The sequence below is a fragment of the Amyelois transitella genome, chromosome 8 (assembly GCF_032362555.1).
Source record: "Amyelois transitella isolate CPQ chromosome 8, ilAmyTran1.1, whole genome shotgun sequence".
NCBI classification, from domain to species: Eukaryota; Metazoa; Arthropoda; class Insecta; order Lepidoptera; family Pyralidae; genus Amyelois; species Amyelois transitella.
In genome coordinates this window covers 6,698,058-6,706,699 of record NC_083511.1, presented here as the reverse complement: position 1 = coordinate 6,706,699, position 8,642 = coordinate 6,698,058, and the positions used below count along the sequence as shown (strand labels likewise).

General features: G+C 33.5%; 2 long non-coding RNA genes across 2 annotated transcripts; one reads left to right on the top strand and one right to left on the bottom strand.

Annotated features, from left to right (window-relative positions):
- Positions 1-2,597: 2,597 nt before the first annotated feature.
- On the bottom strand, positions 2,598-3,511 carry LOC106135952 (uncharacterized). Its single transcript, XR_001228643.2, has 2 exons — positions 3,305-3,511; positions 2,598-2,893 (listed from the first exon to the last, which is right to left on the bottom strand). It is a non-coding gene; the product is annotated as an uncharacterized LOC106135952 (long non-coding RNA).
- A 715-nt stretch (positions 3,512-4,226) lies between these two features.
- On the top strand, positions 4,227-5,779 carry LOC106135608 (uncharacterized). The gene is made up of 2 exons (XR_009656977.1): positions 4,227-4,715; positions 5,146-5,779. It is a non-coding gene; the product is annotated as an uncharacterized LOC106135608 (long non-coding RNA).
- The last annotated feature ends 2,863 nt before the right edge of the window (positions 5,780-8,642 follow it).

The following is an 8,642-nucleotide window of genomic DNA, read 5'->3' as shown; positions in this document are numbered from 1 at the left end:
TCTTTTGCGATAATATGGGAAATATTATCTTGATAAAACATTTGACCATTCGATAAATCGGTACTTAGAATAAAGGTGAATAAGGGTTAGTATACAAACTTATTTAACTTACCAATTGTGTGTCAGATCAAATAATCTCTACACCTTAAACTTGTGTTGTAGGTGTATCATCTTAAATCCATAGATACTTGAATCTATAGAATCCATGGATCATAGATAGAACCTTAACCTTATTAAATACTTGAACTAGAATTGTATTTTGTTTAATAAAACAAATTGCATTATTTAATTTTTGTCATTATTGATATCTGACATGTGCTTTTTTGCCTTAATATTCGCAGCCCACGCTAGTTTTATTCTCCTGTAGATCTGATTTCACTGCTCCATTCGTATTTTAAACTTTTGTTCTAAATACAAATATTTATTCGCCAAATATTTTTTTCATTCTAAACAATGTGGTTTACACTTAAAACCCCGAATTAAACAAAACAAGAGAGCTATTACAAAACATGGTTTTGAAATCGATTGGGAATTCTTCCCTCCGCTATCCGACAAGAAAATTCCATTTTCCAAATACAAAACTGGAAACAGACGACAAACCTAAATACCTTGTAAGCAAACGAAGCGCAATAAGTAAATAACATTTTCCCCTTTGCGGAAATTTCAAAACAAACGGTCGATGAAAAACTCTAAACAACTTTTAACAGATTGCTGTGTTGTGGCGAAATATTACTTATTGAGATATTTAACTTGGTCTATTTATAATTTTTCTGTAGAAGTTTTTAAAAAAGAAAAGTGTTTGATATTGTATTTTTATAAAGTTCATTTTTCTTAACAATGGGTCAGCATGAAACCCTTGTAGGACACTATAATTTCGTAATTGAAAACTATTACTTCACTTAAAAATAAATAAAAAATATTTAAATATTATAATAAATTGTATATTCGAATTGATAAAAATTGCCTTATTGTGCATTACCCACCTATTACTTGGGCCTACCTTGGGCACCTGGAACGTTTATTAAATAGTGTACTCCTACTCCTGCATTTTGTATCTTTATAATATTAGTCTTAATATTCAACTATATTTATAAAAGAAGAATACTAAGACTTATTAAACTAGTTACTCAACTACTGTTAACATAACCGGTTATTTAAATCAGATTTAACTTCTAGACCTTCAGAATATAGAACATTCTCAAGATAGCGATGTTTTTCGCTAGTATTATTAAAATATTCTAACATCTTTTCACTTATCAGCTGTCATAATAAAATACAGGGTAAAACCCATCTCAATGTACACAAAAACCTAATCTGATTATTTTAGAAATGATATGCGGGGGGTTAAGTTTTAGGTATATATTTTATTTTATCATCAAATGACATTTCAATGGTAACCCCATAAAAATCGATAATTTTACAATACAAAAATACAAATCCCGTCATCGCGCTTTCTCATCAGTTCTATGTAAATATTTTGCTTTCCTTTCAGTCAAACGACGTTATGATACTACAAAATTTATAATTTTTCTTTTCGAATAATTTTTTTCTACTGTTTTGGTAAACTTCTTTGCTGTGCTATCGCAAAGCACGTTCAATGTTTACTTCGATTACTACATCGCCATTTATTACAAGAGATGCAAAGACACCGAAGTGCAAAATACTGCTTGCAATTTTTGAACGGTTCAAATAGCATTCACCTTACGATCAGGGATTCGGATAAAATAAAAACATTTTTAGATAAGTTATGCAAATGTTTACAAAGGCAACCACTCCTTTTTTACGTCACATCTTTATTCCTTACAGAAAAGACAGGGCCAACAGTCTCATTAAGGCTGAAAGACCACATTCAGCTGGACTGAATTCTGATAGTGACAGGTTGCTAACCCATTTCCCAAAGGAATAATACTAAAAAGAGCAGACACACACTGTTTCTTCTTCGCAACCAGCCCAGTGCATCATTTCAATGTCACATTTGGTTTTTCAATTATTGACTTATATGGTTACCATAACTTTTTTAATTAAGACCGTCTTCCTCCAGTTAGTTCCCGTTACGTCCTCTGTGAGGAGTAGCCCGGAGTTCACCTGTTCGCCTACGATCCAGGATTGGGAAAGTCAGGAATTTACACGGAGAGACTCCCGTCTGATTTCCTTTAAACATTAAAGGAACCTACCAAGCTTAGTATATGGTTACGAAACCAGTGTCGGCAAGCATTTAAACTGTGAAAATAACTCAGAAAATAATCATTAGAACAAGTCTGCTATGGGATTTGAGCCCTTTTTTTGTCGATTACATTCACCACTACATCACCGACGAAGCTACTCGTTTAAGTGATAAAAAAATTATAAATTATGTATTTCTTCCTAATGATCCCATCAGTACACGTGAATTGAAGAATATATACTCGTATATATACACATGTGTATGTACAGAGTGTATTATAAAATTTTACGCCATAACAACTTGGTATTTGGTATTATTATTTAAATTTTTTTGGAAAGTAGGGAGTGTTTTTATTAATATAACTTCGGTAAGACAGAGAGGACAGAGGATTTCGGTAGGATTTAAGACTAGACTTAATAATTAAATATCGTAATCAAATTTCATTAATTTTTATTCAAGTAATTTAAATAAATTCGAAGATCTAATAAGACTCCGCTTTTCATCGTAGAAATGGTCCCCCCGGTCCGGGAGGGTGATGATGCGGTGGCGGAGGGTAATGATGCGGCGGTGGGCGGTGATGATGCGGCGGTGGGGGGTGATGATGATGATGATGATGTGGGGGCCCAGGCGGTGGGAGATGGTGTGGTGGATGATGAGGCGGCCCAGGGGGTGGGCGATGATGAGGATGATGCGGTGGGTGATGAGGTCCTCCTGGTGGGCCGTACATTACTGAAAATAGAAGAAAAAGGAGTTTAAGACATGCCTGACGATTTAAGCTGTCGTCAGATCGGGCCCACTTTCAACTAAAAGAAAAAGTAAGTATAATGATAAGCTCATCGTAAAACTAAGGAACCCTACCAATGCTTTTGATACAAAAAATAAAGAAAAAGCTAAATGGAAACAAAACCGATTTAGGATGAAAACCGCCACATCAGAATTGGTTCATCCTCAAAAATCTTATAACACACACATATACAGAGATAGATTACATCAAACAAAAGGCTTATAAATAGAAAACAAATATTGTGTATAAGTATCCTTCTAAGCACTTATAAACAATTATTATTAAGTAAGAAAAAACTAAAAGATAAAATAAATGATCCAGCAACCTGAACAAATCTAAGACTATTTAATACATACCGGTATATTAGATTACTTTACGCAAATATTGTGGTTAAATTTTTATTGTTGTTTACACTGCGCGTTGTGCAGTTTTAGTGTTTGTTTCACAACTAATAAAAGTCTGAAACTGCTGTTACTTAATAAAGGTTTTATTTTATCAGTTTGACTTAAAATGAGTTGACCCAAATAAATATTTATGCCTTGGAAATAAGTTTTAAATTACTAAATTTTCGGCTAGAATTATTCCTATTCTCGATATCTACGTTGTTAACCTTTATCAAGTACCTGCGATCTTATCAGTCGTGTTTTTTTGCTATAGCATTAGCAAAATTTTCAACTGAAAAATTGCAAAAAATAAATATGAACTTGTTTTACTTACAAAGAATAAGTTTATCTTTTGTAAAATTTATATCTTGAACATTTCACATCACGACAACAAGTAATACTTTCATAAACTTATTAAACAAAGATTCTGCTGCGCTCTATTATGTTATATTAGAATAAATTTATTACAAACAAACAAACAGAATTGCTGGAAGAAGATGGATAAAGAAAGCTCAAGACCGAGAAGAATGGTATGCGTTGACATTCAGCACTTGATGAAAACGGAGTGAAAAGAAGATTCAAATACAAGAAGGGGGGAGACCACTAGGACAAGATTTCCCGACGATTTTAAGCCGTCAAATAAAAAAAGTTACGGATGTTCGGAAGAGAAAAGGCAGGGCTTTCCATCAGTAGTGGGACTTCCATCAGTAGTGATATCTAAAAAAAAACTATTAGTCATCTATTGCGAAATTTTTAGGTACAGACAACTAATTCGATATCAGGGCTCGTGGCATTTTACGCGTCAAAACAATTCTTAAGTACCTACGTGACAAATATAAGGTATGCAATATAATAAGATGCCTATACTATCAGAGCGTTTTTAAATCTCAAAACATATAATTTGGTAAATTTATTTTGAAACCAAGTAAGTAGTAAACCATTTTTATTTTCCTTTTTTTACCTTTCTAAATACCTGTATCCATCCTTAGGTACCCCTGATACTTTAGCCCTGAGAATTAGTCATTTACACTTATAGGTGTTATTTTAGAAAAAGGTTTTAAACCCATCAATTTTTAATAGACAAAGCATCCATTAACTTTGCATTATTGTATTGTAGAATTCGTTAGCAAATTAATAGCTAGGTACTACACCTCAGTGTCCGTCAAATCTATGTAAACAATGTTATTCACTAGTACCTATATCCGCATGAGTCACGTGTCAAGCTTATCAGTACATATCAGTACCGAGAATTCACCTGATACAGGTACGATGATAAACACAGGCCAATAAAAATATCATCAATCGAACTTACGAAGCCGAAGAGAAGCCATTGAGTTTGTCTCTTGTTTGAAAAGTAGAATTTGTGTTGTGATTTTAAAGCAAGGTAAGTTATAATTAAGTTAGTGATTCCTCGATTCGCTAGGAAGGTTATTAGTTCAAAAGATATATGTATATATTTATATACTATCCACAACAAAATGGGTTATTTTCTAGAACACGAAAATTACCTAAACAAAAATTTAATAAATGAAGAAATTTTAATTAAAGCTTACAATTTCTTGATAAAATAATTAGTTACATCAATTATGTTATTTCAAATACCATTTTCTTAGTTTAAATTTAGAATAATCTGTTTTAGATTAAATTTAACTGTTTTTAACTTGTAAAGAGTGCTTTTAATTTTAGACGAATCAAATTTAAGTATTTAATTTTAAAGTTAGGAACATTCTTTATCACGATATTCACCTTTTGTTATCGTGATAATGATTTTAAGTTTTAATTTCTTACCTACAGAATATTTTCCTTATTTACAGAAATGGAGGTGCCTCCTCACATGATACCTTGTGGGCCACTGTGCGGCAGAGGTCACTGCCTACCCCACTGCTCCCACTACAGAATCCATACGTTCGTTCCGCCCCCGCCGGTGCATCACAACTATCCCCCGCCCCCACCTCACCACTATCCCCCACCACATCATCATCATCATCACCCGCCACCTCCGTTCCATCCTCCACCGCCCCCGCATCATCCACCACCCCCGCATCATCCACCACCGCCCCACCACTCTCCTTTCCACAGCCTGCTGCGTTAATATGAAAACTGTGAAATACCTCTAGCATAACATTGACGACAACTTTTTATTGACAAAAGGATAGAAAGATTAACCGTCCTTTTATAGACATATACCTATGAACATTTATGGACATTAAAAGTAATCTCTTTTTTAATACTTTCTGTCACGATGCTTGAACGATTATAATTTATTTTTATTTCTCCTTTATCCCTTTTCTTTTTCCTGAGATGCAGCTGATTAATTCTTATTTTACTCATTGTATCTGAGCTGTTATGTATACCTACTTATTATTCATTAAAAAGAAATATCGTCAATTCTTCTAAGAATTTTAATGAATTTTTTTCTAAAAATATATAAAGTAATATTTGTACCTACCTATTGTTTGATTTTACAGTTTACGATACCTATGGGGTTTATAGTGGTTCGTTTAAAAATCAAACTCTGCTTATCAGTTCTTAAATCTTGCAAATATATCATCCATACAAGGTATAAGGTATAATTAAGTGTTTAGATAACTGAATATTATTGCAGTAGACGGAAGAAATTGATCCCTTTTTGGGTACGTTACTCAAAAAAAACATATTCCTGGTTTTTTTTTTCATATAAAATCATCATCTAACGAACCAAAGTATAACGAAACACAAGTTTTAGAAATGTACAGACAGCAATAATTTCATAGTTTTGTGTATCTGTGGCAGTGGCCGTAGCGGGAAGTAACTAGGAACCAAACAGCGCTCTTATTAAGAAAGTTTTTCCTCATAACAAGATTACGTACGCCAGATGTGTTGGATAGGGCTTGGTGCAAATACTTTTGAAGAAGCGGTCATTGCTAAAGTTTGTTTGTTATTTTTCTGAAACAATTTAATAAAGCTGACGATTGGTCTTTAAACTGAAGTGAAAAAGAAAATTTGGAAAGAGGCCTCTAAATATACCAGAGGCATGGTGGTGATAGGTGCAACTGAGAACACGGGTAAACGAGAGTGAGGAAGCTCAATATGACGTCAGAACGTTCCAATTCAAAGGTAAGTTTTACCATGAACAAGGGGACGTCCTGGCAAAAGGTCAGGTCAGAAAATAATAAATGTGGATGAGGCCAACGCAGTGTTTATGGAGCGCGGTAAGAAGAAAATTGCAGTCTCTGCCTACTTCCGGGGAGAAAGGCGTGATTTTATCTACGGATGGTGTAAACGTGACGTACACTTTAACTGCTTACAAAAATTGAAATCTTAAGAAAAACGTTTAAAAAGCTTAATAAATACAGTATTTTTTGTAAAGGATTGAAAACTTTATAAATCAAATTGTACCTACTAGCAAAAAACAACAGTAATAAGATAAAATATATCTTATCAATATTGAAAATTCTCTAACAATGTTCATTATTCTACTTGTAAAGCGAATATTAGCTGATAAGTTGTTCTAGTTTCTATTATAGGTATATAGAAAACAATTTAATCATTAAATACTAAATGCATGCTATAAAATGCGACAACACAATGAATCGGCAAAATAATTATCTGTTTAAACACGATAATTTAAGTGCATAAGCAATTATACTTCCATTATTGACATGACAGATATAAAATAATAATTGTGGAATATGCGCACAATGAAGTCATCATATTTTCTTAAAAAATATATATCCATCGAATACGGAATAATAAATTCGAATGTTAGTATCAGTGGTCGAATCCTTTTACCGATGACTCTTATCCAAATTATGTATATTAATTTGAGAACTAACCGATGCTCTTATGGTGAGGGGAAACATCTTGAGGAAATACGGGTTAGGTTTCCCTACAAAGGTTGTGGCGGTCAGATCGGAGTAGCTTTGTGTAAAAACCCGACTCACGCCATCCCGGACCATGGTCAAAACGGCACACTTCGGGCTCCTCTCCAGAGTGGTGAGGATATAACCGGGACTAACATCAAAAGAAAGAAGTTTTACGAATAATCAAATTAAACTCAAAAAGTGATAAGTAGTGTCTTCCCAAACTAGTGGTGAGTATCACAATCAATCACCATGTTCTGGTAGCGAGCACCACCGCAGTCACCACAATGTTTTTATGTTCAGTGCATCCTTATATTATCGAAAGGCATCTAAATAAAAATAAAAGAAGCTCAAACCTCAAATTATAGGGATTGAAATTTGGCATGGAGGTTTCTTCAGTGGCCCAGAGGTGCTCTAAGAGGACTTTCCGAAATTCCCGCGGGATATTTCGCTTTACGCGGGCGGAATCACAGGCGTGCAATTATAATTGATATAAGCACGAAAAAATATACGTGTATCTGTTGATTTTCTTCAAAGTTGTATTATTCTCCAGAATCAGTGAGTGGTGTGCTCGTAGATAGGATAGCCTATGTTAGTATTCCATGCACGACCGCACTATCCACGCTTTTCAGAAAGTAATCAAAGAAACTATTGTCGGGATTTGCTTGTGATCGTACCAATACAGGTACGCAATTCCGTGGGAAAAACACTTGGCGAATATCTCCAATTGATATTCAATTTTAATATTCCTTCTTTCAACTTAAATTTGATGATGGGAACTAGCAGAAATAAAAAAAAACTCTTTTAATCTTAGCCATGGCTGTTTTAATGTATGTCAACTTTTTAGACATTTGCATCTGCTAGTCTTGTGAGTGTGAGTGAAAAAATAAAATGTCAATTTTTTTTTATAAGTTTACAAAAAATTTTTTCAACAATAATATGCCATACCCTTTAATAACATTAATTTATTTCTTTGATATTTTTAACTGCCTTAAAATAATAAATGTCAGTACATACGAAACAAACGAATACGAGTTCATAATCATCTGTTTGTGCTTCGTTACTCAGCCAAGGAAAATAAAAAATAAAAAAATAAAAATAAGTTTATTGAACTTGCTTCTTAACAATAATGTTACAATCAGATTGCGTACATAGTAACAATGAGAAAAGCAACTCTGTTGTCCCTCCCTACCATCGAACTAGGAACAAACCTGTATCTCGAGTAGTAGGATGAGACACGATTGCATCTTTAAGAATTAATTGTTAGAAACAATACAAAAGGGAAAACAAAAGGTTTGAATGTAGTAATTCCCAAACTAGAAGTTTCTGTATTTTGGGAATTGTGTTCTAGCTACAGTGAGGTTATAACATACAATGTAGCTACGGAAATGCTCTCAGCCGCCTTAGTGTCTATAATTATATACTTAAATATCTTTATATAGGTATATATACATATATTTATACTTATA